At 34.7% G+C, this 16,111-nt stretch overlaps 1 protein-coding gene across 3 annotated transcripts in view; it reads right to left on the bottom strand.

The window, feature by feature from the left end:
* LOC126818820 (deubiquitinase MYSM1) overlaps positions 1-16,111 on the bottom strand; it is a 168,961-nt gene that overhangs the window by 55,315 nt on the left and 97,535 nt on the right. The window lies entirely within an intron of this gene.

The raw sequence follows: 16,111 nt of genomic DNA on the forward strand, positions 1-16,111 counted from the left end.
AAAAAGTATGGGGATGGGGTGTAAATAAATTGTATTAAATTGCTAGCCTAAATTTAAACATGACGGAAAATGCAGAATTATTATAAGCTTCATAAAATGATCCGAACTTCTAAAATGACTTTAAAAGGTGAAAATAAGCTAGATTATTACCATAAAAAATAAATAAAAAAAAAGAAGAAAAAATAACAAAATAAACAGTCAAATCAAAGGGTGGGAGGACATTTTAGTTAGGTCAGGTAATGTGGCAAGTTTAATTATTATTTAATAGAGTGGTTCTTTTCTTATCTGCAGAAATGAGAAATTTGCCCAGGTTCCGTATTTCGGATGTTCAAGTTGTACTTAATAACTGAACAAGCCAACAGTGAGGCTGATGTCCCCCGCCGAAATTGCAAAATAAATAGATGACACATATTAATTAATCGCACATTTATTTTTTTCACTAAGTTTCATCACTCTCTATCAGATAGAATCAAGATTATCTTGTCCCAAACCATCGACAAATGAAATCGATTAGCTCTGCTTAGCTTCAGCTCGAAATGTTAATTATTGAACTCAGTCAAGACATTCACCTAATGAACATCTACATATACATCAAGTTTAAACATTCACCTAATAGACACCTATGCCAAGTTTGAACATTCTACCTCAATTAGAAGGAGAGTTATTGTGTTCCAAAGTTTCTACCAATCAAATTGCTTATCACTCTGCTTACCCTCAGCAAAAAATGTTCATTATCGAACTTAGTTAAGGTATTCATATAATAAATCTATACACCAAGTTTCATCAATCTCACTTAATTAGAACTAAAGTTATCGTGTCCCAAAGCATCAACCAATCAAATTGCTTATCTCTGCTTACCCTAAGCGGAAAATGCTCATCTTCGAACTCCATCAAGGCATTGACCTAATCAACACATACACCAAGTTTGAACATTCTAGCTCAATTAGGAAGAGAGTTATCGTGCCCCAAAGTATCAACCAATCAAATTGCTTATCTCTGCTTACCCTAAGCGGAAAATGCTCATCTTCGAACTCCATCAAGGCATTGACCTAATAAACACATACACCAAGTTTGAACATTCTAGCTCAATTAAAAGTTATCGTGTCCCAAAGCATCAACCAATCAAATTGCTTATCTCTGCTTACCCTAAGCGGAAAATGCTCATCTTCGAACTCCATCAAGGCATTGACCTAATCAACACATACACCAAGTTTGAACATTCTAGCCCAATTAGGAAGAGAGTTATCGTGTCCCAAAGCATCAACCAATCAAATTGCTTATCTCTGCTTACCCTAAGCGGAAAATGCTCATCTTCGAACTCCATCAAGGCATTGACCTAATAAACACATACACCAAGTTTGAACATTCTAGCTCAATTAGGAAGAGAGTTATTGTGTCCCAAAAAGTGTGACGGACAGACAGACGGATGGACGGACGGACGGACGGACCGACGGACCGACGGACCGACGGACGGACGGACGGACGGACGGACGGACGGACGGACGGACGGACGGACGGACAGACAGACAGACAGACAGACAGACAGACAGACAGACGAACCCATTTTAATAGTCCCCTGCTTTCTTCGAAAGGCGGGGGACAATTAATTTAAATATGTTAGGGTTTCGTAAAAAGAATGGTTTGATAAATTGGTGACGCAATTCATTATAGCAAGGGCAGCTTAAAATAAAATGAAATTCGTCTTCTATGTCATTCAGGTTACAAATTGTGCACTCTCTTTCACTACGTTCTATTCTATTGTATCGGCCTACTTCTATATTTAAATTATGCGCGGATAATCGGAATTTGCTTCTAGTTTTAAGGAAAATAGATTTAACGCTTTTTTTAAAATAGCTCTGCAGCGTCAAGTTAACGGTTAAATGTTGATAGATTATACCTTTGGCGGACGATTTTATTTTTTCCATATTTTCTTGGCCAAAGATATCAAATACAATGTAACCTATTTTTTATAATTTGGAACGTTTCACTGTTAACTTCTTTTAAAAGCAATATATATCTATCTAATTCAGTTTTAATAAATTTAATCCAACAAGTATTTGATAGGCTAAAAAGAGCTTTACGCCATTGGTCCGCTAAGCGTTTTTGCGTGTTATTAAATTTACCATTATAATTTAAAAGTACACCTAAGTAGTTAAATTCAGCGACAGTTTCTAAAACATTATTTTTATAGAACCAAATTTCGTTTTCTCTTATTTTACCACCGTTTCTGAAAATCATAATTTTAGTTTTTTCGATGTTTACGGTTAAGTCCCACGAATCGGTATACCTTTCGAGTGAGTTTAATAATTTTTGTAAGCCTTCAGGAGTTTCTGCAAATAAAACCATGTCATCTGCGTACATTAATAAAAATAAATTGATCATTTGTAAATTAATTGATGGACAATTATCTGTTAAAAATTGATCTTCACAATCGTTCACATACAGGGAAAATAATATCGGAGATAAAACCTCGCCTTGAAATAATCCATTTGAACATAAAAACATTGCTGAGAGTAAATTATCGTGTTTGACACAGCACCTGACATTGTCATAAAGTGACTTGATTATGTTAAAAATACGCCCTTTAACGCCTTGTTTTACTAATTTGTACCCTAAATTATGTCTATTTACAAAGTCAAAAGCTTTCCTATAATCCACGAAGCAGCAGTAAAGTCGTTTTTTTTTTATTAAGATATTTTCTAATTAGATAATGTAGGGAGAAAATAGCATCAGTAATTGACATATTTTTTCTAAATCCAAATTGTGCGTCTGTAATGAGGGAATACTGTGATCAATCTTTTATTTAAAATACTTGTAAATAGTTTACCTAAACAACTGAGTAGCGTTATTCCTCTAAAGTTGTCAGCGTCGTTTACATCTCCCTTTTTAAAGATTGGGACAATAGAGCCTATCGACTAACTTGTTGGAAAATAGCCCGAATCATAAACATTATTAAACAAATTCTTAAGACAAGGCATCAGGGTCATTTTGCATTTAATTAGAAACTCATTTAATATTCCATCTAATCCACTCGATTTATTAGTCTTTAAGTTATCAATTGCAGAAGATATTTCTAATTCTGATATTTCTAAATCTAGCTCTTGTGTATTCACATCAGTGAGATGATTTTCATATTTATTCATATATTCCTCTACTGTTTCGTTGACTTTAGCATTCGTGGAACATAGGTTTGAAAAATGTGAATAAAACTCTTCAGTAGATAAATTTGATTGTACCGGTCTACCAGCCCTTTTAAAATATTTATAAAATTGTCTGGGGTTATATTTTCTTAAAAAATCCAACATATTTCCTTGTTGTAATTTATATCTATTTTTTAACGTGCGCTCAATTCTCTTATATTTTCTTTTGTTAGTAACAAGAGTCGAATGATTTTCGAATGACTTATACATATTAAATGCATGAAGTGAATTTTTATATTCTTTAAATAGCTGTTTACATTCTTCGTCAAACCACGGTTGGTCGAACTTAGCAGATGACCTTTTATTTTTAATTACTTTGTGGGACCTACAGATTTTAATTTCACTGCAGAAAGGATGTATAATACTAACAAGCACCCCTAAAAACTTTTCAATCGAGTTGTTTATGCTACGTTGATTGTGTTTTTCAATTTTACATAGTTCAAACAACTTATTAAATTCATTACTAACAGCATTAACAACATGGGCTGAATTTTCCTCATTCCATCTGAAAATAGAGTTCGTGTGGTTGTCAGAATTTATACAATCAGTATTATCAGAATTTATACCATCATTGTTATCAGAATTTATACAATCATTGTTATCAGAATTTATACAATCAATGTTATAAATAACAGAACACAATTTTTATGGGAAACAATCACTGGTTTTATTCTAATAGCACGACGTTTCGACAAGTATCCTCTTATCGTTATCAAGTGCTTGATAACGATAGGAGGATACTTGTCGAAACGTCGTGCTATTAGAATAAAACCAGTGATTGTTTCCCATAAAAATTGTGTTCTGTTATTGTGTACCCCAATCACTAAATGCCACTTAAAGACAATGTTATAAACATTATTATAAACATTATTTCTTGTGTCAACCGGGCTACAAATTGTGAAGCTTACAGGTGCGTGGTCAGAGTATTGGTTAAACATACCACTCTGGAATGACAATATTTTAGAAAACGTTTTCTCATCGCATAAGACATAGTCTATTAAACTTGTGCCTCTAGTGTTATAAAATGTAATTGCCCCACTTTTATCTTCAACATGTCGACCATTCACAATTCTCAGACCGGTTGTTTTACACAACGAAAGTAAGTTTCTACCAAATTCATTTACATTTAGGTCGGTGTTATTTCGCTTACTAATGGTACATATATCAGGTGTGTATGTTATGACTGACGACAGATTATCTAAACATGTTTTAGACAAACAGTCCAGCTCAATGTGATCATTGTTAGTACTCGTTCTACTATTGAAATCTCCGAAGCAAACAATGGTACCATTTGATTTATATTTAAGTATACAATCTTCTAAACAAGTAAATAGATCTACATCATATTTATCATAGAAGACACCATTAATTGGTGGGAAATAGTTAGCTATCAAATATAATTTATCGTGTGATTCTTTATTGCGAGATACTTCTAGTACAACGATGCTGTCTTCTTTGGTTTCTAAAATTGTGCAATACCTACTAATTAAGGTATTAATATATATGACTATACCACCACCTTTTGCTTTAACCCTGGGTATACAATAATATGTATAATTATCTAACTCTAGGTATTGTTTATCTTCGGGTTTTATCCAAAATTCGAAAAGACATACAATATCATACTGACATATAATATTAACGAACTCACAGTCAATTACTTTATCTTTTAGTGATCTACAAATGTTCCAAGATACTACATTAATTGTATTCCCCAACACGTCCTATGCTATCTCTTGTCGCAGTCTCTCCGGCGTCGGTCCGTAGCGGGCTCGCTTCGGTGGTTGATAATATCGGTTGCTCTCAGAACTCTGTGTAGCTGCTGTGGCTGATAGATTACTTCGTGGAGTTTCATCTAACATTTCTAATGAACTGGTTTCATCTGTGTATAGCTGGCCGTCTATGAAAAGCTTATCTTTAATGAGACGTGTGCGGTGTCCTGACAACCGAAAGCGTCTTTCTATGGGGTATAACTGTTTCCTCCTCTCTTGGATAGCTACAGGGAATTGTTCACTGATTCCATAAGGCGTACCTTTAAGTTTGTATCCACGTTTCTTTGTTTCCCTGAGATCATTGTAGTAGATGAAACGAGCCACGATCGGGCGATGTTTACCATTCATGATTTTGCCAAATCTGTGCACATTGCCGAATTCCACACGATGGTGTATCCCTAATTCACGGTTGAGAAAATCTCTTAATTTAGCTTCAGTGTCTTCGGGATTTGATTCTCTTAAACCATTAAAAACTAGATTGTTTTTCATTGATCTACACTGTAGATCTAATAGTGTGTCTTTAATTTCACCGTGATCTTTAATCAGGGTTGTAATATCGGCTATGACTGAAGGGGAGATTTCAATACATGAGTTCACTTGCACTTGGATACTCTTAATCTGTTCTTTGTTTAAAGTGATTTGTCGGTGAGCTTCTTCACACATGTTGTTAATTCTCTGAGTAGTACTTTCTAATTCTTGACTTTTTACTTGAATTTGTTGAATAATATTTTCAAGATTTGCTACTTTTGTACAAATGTTATGCAAAGAAAGTTGAATGTCATCAATCTTTTCCATATGCACTTCGATATTATCTAGCCGTTTACATATCTTATTTAGCAAGGACTTTATACTACCATTTTCAATTTCAACCTCTATATCCATTTCTTTCTGGTCAGACATAATTTTCCATTTATTTTCTTTTCATTCGATAGATTGAGTTCGTAAAATCCACAACAAACACAAGTACAAGTAGACAGGCGGTATTGCCCTATAGTTAACACATTTGTTTAGAATAGGAGTCCATTGTAATAATCTCTATAGTGAGGAGCTTGACTATAACACGTCTACCCCTACCGACTGGTGGGTGCAAATTATGTTCCTGAGTGGATTACCTAGTTATTTGTGTTGATGAAGATTTATTACTGGTTGATGGCTCAAAGCAAGCGCTTTTGATAGCCTACATGTACTAATTAAATACTGGCTAAGCATAATATTAATATATTCTATTACAATTAATAATATTCAAATAACAGTCTCATCACTATTTTAAGAATAATAATTTATATAATGTACATGATTTCAATCATTTCTTTCAAAACTAATATTTAATAATAACTTTCACTTTGCTTCTTAGGGCGTTAGGTCTGTAGCAGTGATGGGATTTCGCCGGAAATATTCCGGACACGTCTGACGCTATTTTTCAAACGTCCTAAATTGTCCGACCAGGAATATGCCCACTCAGACATCAAGATTAATATAGTGTACTGAGTGTATAACTACCACTCAACCCAATTATCGTTGATAATAGGTTAGATTGATTAGATAATTAAGTGATCGACGTATTTATCATGTTATACCGTCTATACACGTACCTTGATTAACTACTTAATCTGCCTTGATTGGCTGACTTAATCCTTTGTCGGACAATTCATCAATCCAATATGAGTGATTATAAACTTAATCTATACGATTAACCGGTCATTTCTTCATTGTCGGACGTTTCAATCTCCTTGATGTTGGCCGACAACACATAGGAATTAGTCATATATGTCACATATCCTAATAGTATATAACACCCCAAATCAATATAACAATGTATCCGATAACTTGTCGGTGGTTTTTCTTCCGTGGACGCCGAAGTTAAATAAAGCTATATCACACACACACGATGGCGATTATAGTACAATAACTGAAATGGAAGTAGAAATCTCGCGAGACACGTGAAATTAAGAGATGTAAATGTGCCGAATCTCATACGTCTGATGCTGGAGAAAAGATTCTATTTTGATTGCATATTCTCGGATTTATGATCACATTTTAAATGAGGTTTATGTTTTTAAATAAATAAATAAACACGCTAAGAAATGTTGACGAATATTTCGATTGGAATAATGTAAGTAGTTAATTGTTTTAGATGATAGCGCAAGCTAGAGTTGAATGCAATTTTTTGGCAGTTGGTGTCGATCACTCGCTCGTTGTGGTAGAGCGATTTTTACTGCCAATTAAATTTCTGGATGTCATTTTTTTACCTTCAGTATATAAGTCGAAAACGGAGTATAAGAGTAAGACGAATGCTCAAATTCTGCTGAAAAATGTATCTACTCATAACCCGAAAAGTACGTTAATTTTGGAGGAATTTAAAACAGGTACGGATCGGCAGTAGTCGGCACGCTTTCATTCTATTAGTAAGTGCAGGGGGACTGCACCACACATAATTTACACAAAAACAAATATACAGACAAGACATATTACGCACAATTCAAATAAAGTGAATGGATCCGGGGGCTAGGCGTAGGCGTCCACTGCACTGTACAGTCCCGGGCCTGTAGTGACACAGACTTCGCTCAAATTTGAAAACAATCAGGAATAAAACCAGAGAAACCATTGTGTAATGCCAGCATGAGTCATGGTCTGCTATATGTTACAAGAAATATGAATGTAAGCATATTGTAGTAAAATTTAACTATACAAGTAATTTAAATAACCACATAGGTGAAATGTATAAAAAAACCAGCGGCTGCCAGGCAGGATACACCCACATTTTCGAGAGATGGATAGAGAACAAGCTTAAAAGAAAGTGATTTTTCCTACAATCAAGGGCCATAATTCAGGAAATTACAATTCAATATGCGCAAATATCGAAAGGAACCGAGATCTTTGTGTTATAAACTTACATTTCAAGTTTCAACAAAATCGGATAAAAATTGTGACCTCTATAGGGTCCACAACCTTAATATACCATATTTTTACGCTATTTGAGAACGAACGGCGGCCATTTTGTCCGTCAGTTTTGGGCTGATTTTCACGAAATTCGAACTCAACTGTCTTTAGGCTTTAACGGTGATATAATAATATGGTTTTTTAAATCGGATAAAAATTATGACCTCTATAGGGTCCACAAGGCTAAAAACGTGTTTTTACGTACAATCAGGGGCCATAATTCATGAAGTTACGATCCGATATGCACCAATATCGAAAGGAACCGAGATCTTTGTGTTATAAACTTACATTTCAAGTTTCAACAAAATCGGATAAAAATTGTGACCTCTACAGTGTTCACAAGCCAAAAACGTGATTTTTCGTACAATCAGGGGCCATAATCCATGAGAACTAAGGGCGGCCATTTTGTCTATCAGTTTTGGGCCGATTTTCACGAAATTCGAACTCAGCTGTCCTTAGGGTGTAACGGTGATATAATAATACGATTTTTTAAATCGGATAAAAATTATGACCTCTATAGGGTCCACAAGCTAAAAACGCGATTTTTCGTACAACCAGGGGCCATTATTCAGGAAGTTACGGTCCGATATGCGCAAATATCGAAAGGAACCGAGATCTTTGGGTTATAAACTTACATTTCAAGTTTCAACAAAATCGGATAAAAATTGTCACCTCTATAGGGTCCACAGCCTTGATAACCATATTTTTACGCTATTTGAAAACGAATGGCGGCCATTTTGTCTATCAGTTTTGGGCCGATTTTCACGAAATTCGAACTCAGCTGTCCTTAGGGTGTAACGGTGATATAATAATACGTTTTTTTAAATCGGATAAAAATTATGACCTCTATAGGGTCCACAAGCTAAAAACGCGATTTTTCGTACAATCAGGGGCCATAATTCAGGAAGTTACGGTCCGATATGCGCAAATATCGAAAGGAACCGAGATCTTTGGGTTATAAACTTACATTTCAAGTTTCAACAAAATCGGATAAAAATTGTCACCTCTATAGGGTCCACAGCCTTGATAACCATATTTTTACGCTATTTAAAAACGAATGGCGGCCATTTTGTCTGTCAGTTTTGGGCCGATTTTCACGAAATTCGAACTCAGCTGTCCTTAGGGTGTAACGGTGATATAATAATACGTTTTTTTAAATCGGATAAAAATTATGACCTCTATAGGGTCCACAAGCTAAAAACGCGATTTTTCGTACAATCAGGGGCCATAATTCAGGAAGTTACGGTCCGATATGCGCAAATATCGAAAGGAACCGAGATCTTTGGGTTATAAACTTACATTTCAAGTTTAAAAATTGTGACCTCTATAGGGTCCACAATCTTGATATACCATATTTTTACGCTATTTGAGAACGAACGGCGGCCATTTTGTCTGTCAATTTTGGGCCGATTTTCACGAATTTTGAACTCAGCCGTCCTTAGGGTGTAACGGTGATATGTTAACACGTTTTTTTAAATCGGATAAAAATTATGACCGCTATAGGGTCCACAAGCAAAAAAACGCGTTTTTGCGTACAATCAGGGGCCATATTCATGAAGTTACGGTCCGATATGCGCAAATATCGAAAGGAACCGAGATCTTTGTGTTATAAACTTACATTTCAAGTTTCAACAAAATCGGATAAAAATTGTGACCTCTATAGGGTCCACAACCTTAATATACCATATTTTTACGCTATTTGAGAACGAACGGCGGCCATTTTGTCCGTCAGTTTTGGGCTAATTTTCACGAAATTCGAACTCAACCGTCCTTAGGCTTTAACGGTGATATAATAATATGGTTTTTTAAATCGGATAAAAATTATGACCTCTATAGGGTCCACAAGGCTAAAAACGTGTTTTTACGTACAATCAGGGGCCATAATTCATGAAGTTACGATCCGATATGCACCAATATCGAAAGGAACCGAGATCTTTGGGTTATAAACTTACATTTCAAGTTTCAACAAAATCGGATAAAAATTGTGACCTCTACAGTGTTCACAAGCCAAAAACGTGATTTTTCGTACAATCAGGGGCCATCGGTCCGATAGATGCCAATATCGAAAGGAACCGAGATCTTAGGGTGATAAACCATTATTTTAAGTTTCATTGAAATCGGATAAAAATTGTGACCTGTAGACTGTTCACAAACAATTGTGGACGGACGGACGGGGGCGACGACAATATACGTCCACATGAAAATGTGGGCGTATAAAAACAGGTAATGTAAAACTAAATGCTCTAAGTCAATTAAGAAACGTTCTAGTATTCAATAGAACTAAGGCATATTGAACACAGTAGGGTAAATGTTCCACCCATCACAAAAACAGAGCAAAAAACAAACAGTACTGAATACAAAGAAGCAATTGGCTAATTCCATGCCAATGTTCCACACTTGAACAAAAATAAAATGATAAGGAGGAAGTTCAATGCAATTTTTTTTCAATATAATTATGTTGAAGTTATTTAAATTGGGTTGATATTTTATCTGTCTTACGTTATCACCAAAATACGAGGCGCCAAGTTGTTGGTCTTTTTTAAAAAAAATAGTTATGATTTAGCAGCCTAAATTTAATTTGCTCTGTTGTAATAAAATAGGGGTGGAAAATGAAGATAGTGGCATATTTGTATCATATAAACTAATAATAAACTGTGCAGTGTATATAATTTCTTTGAGGGTAAGTTAAAGTATCTTTCAAGCTGAAAATCTTGACAATAAATTATTGTCCCGTCTGTCACATAATACACTGAAAAGTTTCTGTATTAACAGAACTAGGTAATATTTAAAAGTTTAACAATAATAGCTACGGTATCTCAATCTTTATATGGCTGATTCAGAATATATAATTAATTAGATCTAACATGAATCAACAGAGTGAAAATTGTATTTGAAATGTGTCCCATCTGTCACAATTGTCCTGTCTGTCACAAATGTCCCATCTGTCACACGAGTTTATAATGCTGCTTTCCTGCTTTAATCTGATTTTTTGTACCTTCAAATAGTTCAAGAAGCTTGTAATAACATTGTTGAAATTTAATAGATCATTTGTCATTGATCTCTTTTTATTATTTAATAGTTCAATTGTAATTATCAACAAACTAATTCTTCCACAAAAGTTGGCTAACTTTAGGAATTTTTGGGAAACCCCAGTCAAAGTTGCTCCAATTTGAAATTTTTGAATTTTTAAAATGTTGATTTAGAATTTAAAAGATTAGGTATCTGAAGCCCTCATATCCAAATATACCAAATTTAAAATATTTATATATGTTCAGGGCATGACAAATTACTTCAAGATTATCCATCTTTAATTGTTATTATGATTTTTCTTTAAAGTACATGTTCTAGATTATTTTTTTTCTATCATGTAAAATAATTTTTAAACCCCAATCTTTGTTCTATTATGAATTGTCAAATCAGTGTCATATTATATTTGTCATGTAGTTTGTTTTTAAAAATAAATAAATTTAAACAAATTCTGAATGATACGAAATGGTTCCAAAAACTGAGAGATAACAGTTTAACAGTTAAACATCTCCATTAGAATCATAGAATAGATTTCAAACATCAGAAGACATGTTTTCATCGCTCATCATTAACTCCCAATTACTTAATCATTTCAAATAAGTTCTCTTATCCAAATTTGTCCCATTTGTCACACATACAAACTCACCCCTAAAAGTATATATTTAACATGATTGCTCTCATCATTGCCACAGATATGGTGCTTAATTTATGGGAAACTTGACATCATTATAACGATGTAGTTGAATTTTGATTTGAGAAAGAAAATTTGTTTTGAATAAATCCATAAATGTAGACCGTCTTGAAAGACAGCCGTCTGTTGACTGAATGACGTCACGTAATTTTGTAGGAATATTATTGACATAAATTTGAATAAAGTACAGGAATTTAAACATGAAAAATAGCGAGATGCACCTATCTTTTATTACGTATAATTTGAATATTTTGTTGACACGTGATTCTTTATTGTGGTTTGAAAATGCCTGCTTAAATAACAATAAGAGTTATTCCCCTTTATTTTCGAGAAAAAAATGTCCGACAAGAAAATTTTTGAAATCCCATCACTGGTCTGTAGCCAGACAATCCCAACAACAACAAGCAGAAAGAATGGTGAAGAGAAGTAAGGTAGTCATGAAAGCTGGAAGTATTGGTGACAATGTAGCAGTGCCTATCCGATCAGTAGATGAAGGCCGTGGCCATCCAAGAAACATCATTGGTGAGATTGTTGACGTTAGTGACAGTGAACAATATTCTATTGCATGTCCTGTCGGTGTTTTGCATGGTAAATATTCTAGGAACCAGTTTGGTATTTGTCCACAAAAGCTTCTTACTATGTCTGACTTTAATTACCCAGCCATCACTGTGTCTTTTTTCTGCAGTTGATATGGAATCGCAGAGTGGTGGCCAAGGATTTGTAAAATGTAACTGTTCAGGAACCTCTAAATTTATGACCAAGAGATGCAAGTGTTTCAAGAACAATCTCAAGTGCAGCAGTAGGTGCCATTCCAGCTTGAACTGTTGCAATAAGTAACTTTGTACCCTTTACATAAACAGTATATGGAATAGAAATTGTCAATATCCTAGTCATTTTAAATTTGGCCAGTTATGTGCTGATTATGATGTTAACAGTACTAACACCCTTAAGTCTTTATCGAAATGTTTTATTAACTAATTGAGAATGAGTTCGCGAGAGAATCATGCAAAATTTAAAAAAACAGCACAAGCGGTGTCGGGCGATTTTGACCAAACCTTGCAGATTTGGTCATTGGGTACCCCATATATCCCATATGAAATATGAGGGTTACCAACCTTGTAGTTACGGAGAACCAGCTATGGCCATTTTTAAAAAAATCCCTAAATTCAAATATTTCCCATAAATTGTCTATTGATTTTTTTTTTTTTTTTAATATTTTTTATGAATGATCATATCTACTACTTCAATATAATATATGACTATTAAATTTTTCCGAAACCATTTGAGAGAGAGAGAGAAATGGGGTTTAACGTCCACTCGACACAAACTAGGTCATTTCGGGACTAACATGTTTTTTTAATTTTATTTACATAATTCGCTTGCTCGTAGGGGTCTTTAGCAGTGGGAGGAAACCGGAGGACTCGGAGAAAACCCACGAGGTTGGACAGGCGACCCTACTCCTTGCCACGTTCAACCGGGGATTCGAAACCACGCCAGTCGACTCAATGACAGACTTTATGGTACAGCGCGCGCACGCTAACCATTCAGCCATCCAACACCCCGAAACCAATCTGAGGCTATGAGGAATTTATTTTGTGACGTAGTTTTTGCTATATGCTAAAACATAAATTTCAGGATGCTATATCTCACCCACTGCGGGGCTGAGGACAATTCTATTAATAATGGAAGTTGAGGACTACTAATACTAATATTTGGTTTTCACATCATTTTTGCAACAAAATCATTCATTGGCTGAATTATTAGGCCTGATAATGCCCCATGCAACCGCCTTCCAGCAATACCGTGTAGGGCTGGTACGGATGATTCAGGAGTTCTACAAAGATCAGTCCTTGGATCTGTCCTCTCTGTAATATATAGTAAGAATTTGGGACAACTACTCGTTAATCATGGTTTCTGGGACGACATTCTTATGCAGATGATACACAGCTGATCGCAAGTTATTCCCTTTCAAAAACTGTTTCATTCCCTAATTATTCTGATATCAAATTGTGTACACATGACATTAAAGATAGGATGACAAGAAATATGATGAAATTAAATTTAATTGAATTAAGTAAATCAGAATGTATTTTATTTGGTCAAAATACACATCTGAAAAATACAAGTTCAAATGATGTGGTTGTACGAGATGCAATATTTGAACCATGAGACACTGTGAAGAGGTTAGGTGTCCTCTTGGTGTCCAATTTAAGCATGGTCAGTCACATAAGTGAAATTTGTCGAAACTGTTATCTTTGGTCCAGGAACATTGGCCATATAAACACTTTATTAGCCAGGAAGCAGCTGCTACACTTGTATATTCTTTGGTATTCTCAAGGATTGACTACTGTAACAGCTTGTTTGTAGAAACATCTAGTGATAATATTAAAAAAAATCAACTTGTTCAAAATACCGCAGCTCGAATTCTTACCAGATCATCAAAACACTCTCATATTACTCCTGTTCTGAAATCAATCTATTGGCTGCCAATCATCTTCAAAAATCTGTCTTTGACGTATCAGTGTGTTAATGGCCTAGCTCAAATATACTTATCTAACTTTATGCACATACAAATTCCCTCGAGTAACCTCCGGTCAACACATATTCATCAGTTGTGTTGCTCATGGTGGAAATTAATATCATTTGGATACGGATCGTGCTCAGTGAATGCGCCTAAACTGCGTAACAATCTTCCAGAGATCATTAAATCATCTCAAACCCTTTCCTGTTTTACATCAAGACTTACCAGAGATTAATTAAATCAATTTAATTGTATGCGCAGTGGATATGCTTCTGTACATGGAGTACGTGCGCTTTATAAATGTACATATTAATATTATTATTATTATTCGTCAGGCCGAAGTTAGATTTGCACTCCAGCATCCAAGATGGCAGATGAAATCGGCTTTTCATTTTCCCGTCTTTTGCACAAATAAAATGCGGTTTAGTAGCCGGTTATCTGAAAGAAACTATAATAGCATATTCCTGAAGCAATAGCCAGAGAAATGCCGCTATTGACTTCTGATACTTACGTTTTTGAGGGAGTGTGTCTATTCTTCCCGTTCAATCAAATCGCTCCTAAGCAAAGTCTGTCGTTTAATCTGGGGTCTTCCCTAAAAATTTGGACAGTGATTTAAGGTATTAAAAATGGTGAAAGTAGTGTTCGTCTCCAAACAGTATTGTTTACATTGTAGCCATGTTGATAGCCTCATTTGTCATGCAATTAGTTTTTCTGCTATGCACTGGTTAATTGGGCGTGCAATATTCTGCTATGAACTAGTTAATTGGGCGTAATAAATTTAGTGAATCATGATGTAAAGTTATGTTAACATATTTGAAATTCTGTTTAAACCAGAATGATATTGTTACTCAGTTATTGGTTGTTAATCGGACTATAGACCAGTCGAAAATTTGAAACAGAAATTTGCTTTCATTACGGCAGTGTTGAGTGGGATTGGGTCTAATCAAACGAAACACTGCGGGGAGTATGCTAAAATAGTGACCTTTCGCTCATATACAATTTGTTTTTTGTCTTTTTGAAATATCGCTCGATTCGTTTGTCAAGTATAGACAGATGTATATGACTAGGACACTATTTAGGTTTTTTTTTACGATTTGCTGTTAAAAAATTCATCATCCTTTTACTAGTTCATGAGGTTATATTGCCGAATTAATAAAATGTTGACAAATAGTCTAGAGAGATTATTTGTATTTACCAAGAACAGCTCTTTTGGCATTTACAGTAAATTAAGCTTTTCAAACTTCATCGTTTGAAAATTTTAACGGTGTAATTGTGAGCTCAGTTTTCGTGATTAGATATTTATTGGATAGATAGATAGATAGATAGATAGATATTATGGCTTGCTCTTAATGGAACTGGAAACCACGTTAATTTGGTTTCAAGTGCCATGTTACACTTTTCAGTGTGTAAATAAAGCGGTTTATTTTACGTCATTTTTGTTGAAAATCGTTATTTTTGTACAAAAATGAAAATTATTTACTACTAAACAGGTCGAGTGCCACCCAATTTTTTTCTTGATCTTAATACTATAGATCATTGCCATTGCCTTTTCAGTCAGCATTCCAAAAAAATACTTAAACCCGCAGTGGGTGAGATATAGATAGAATAAAATGACATACCTAAATTGAGCTATTCTGGTACCTTGCAGCAATAAGTCCCTATCCCAAAAACCACTCCATGAAAATCCACCAATCTTTCAGAATGTATACTCACTAACACTGAGAACTACTAAGAGGTTGATCTGTACGCAGCCCTTATATAAATCTCTGTTAGGCTTGTTATTTGTACGTCTATCGAAAGAAAATTAATTTTCCGACTAATACTCGGTGTATTGTTGCGTTAAAATTGTAAATAAGGTGCGTTAATTAACAAGGTTGAAAAAGTGCCTGAGAGGTGAGTTTATTAACACTAGGGGTGAAAAACTGGGCGACGGTGCTTTTTCTGTAGAGGTGTATTAATT

The sequence above is a fragment of the Patella vulgata genome, chromosome 4 (assembly GCF_932274485.2).
Source record: "Patella vulgata chromosome 4, xgPatVulg1.2, whole genome shotgun sequence".
Lineage (NCBI taxonomy): Eukaryota > Metazoa > Mollusca > Gastropoda > Patellidae > Patella > Patella vulgata.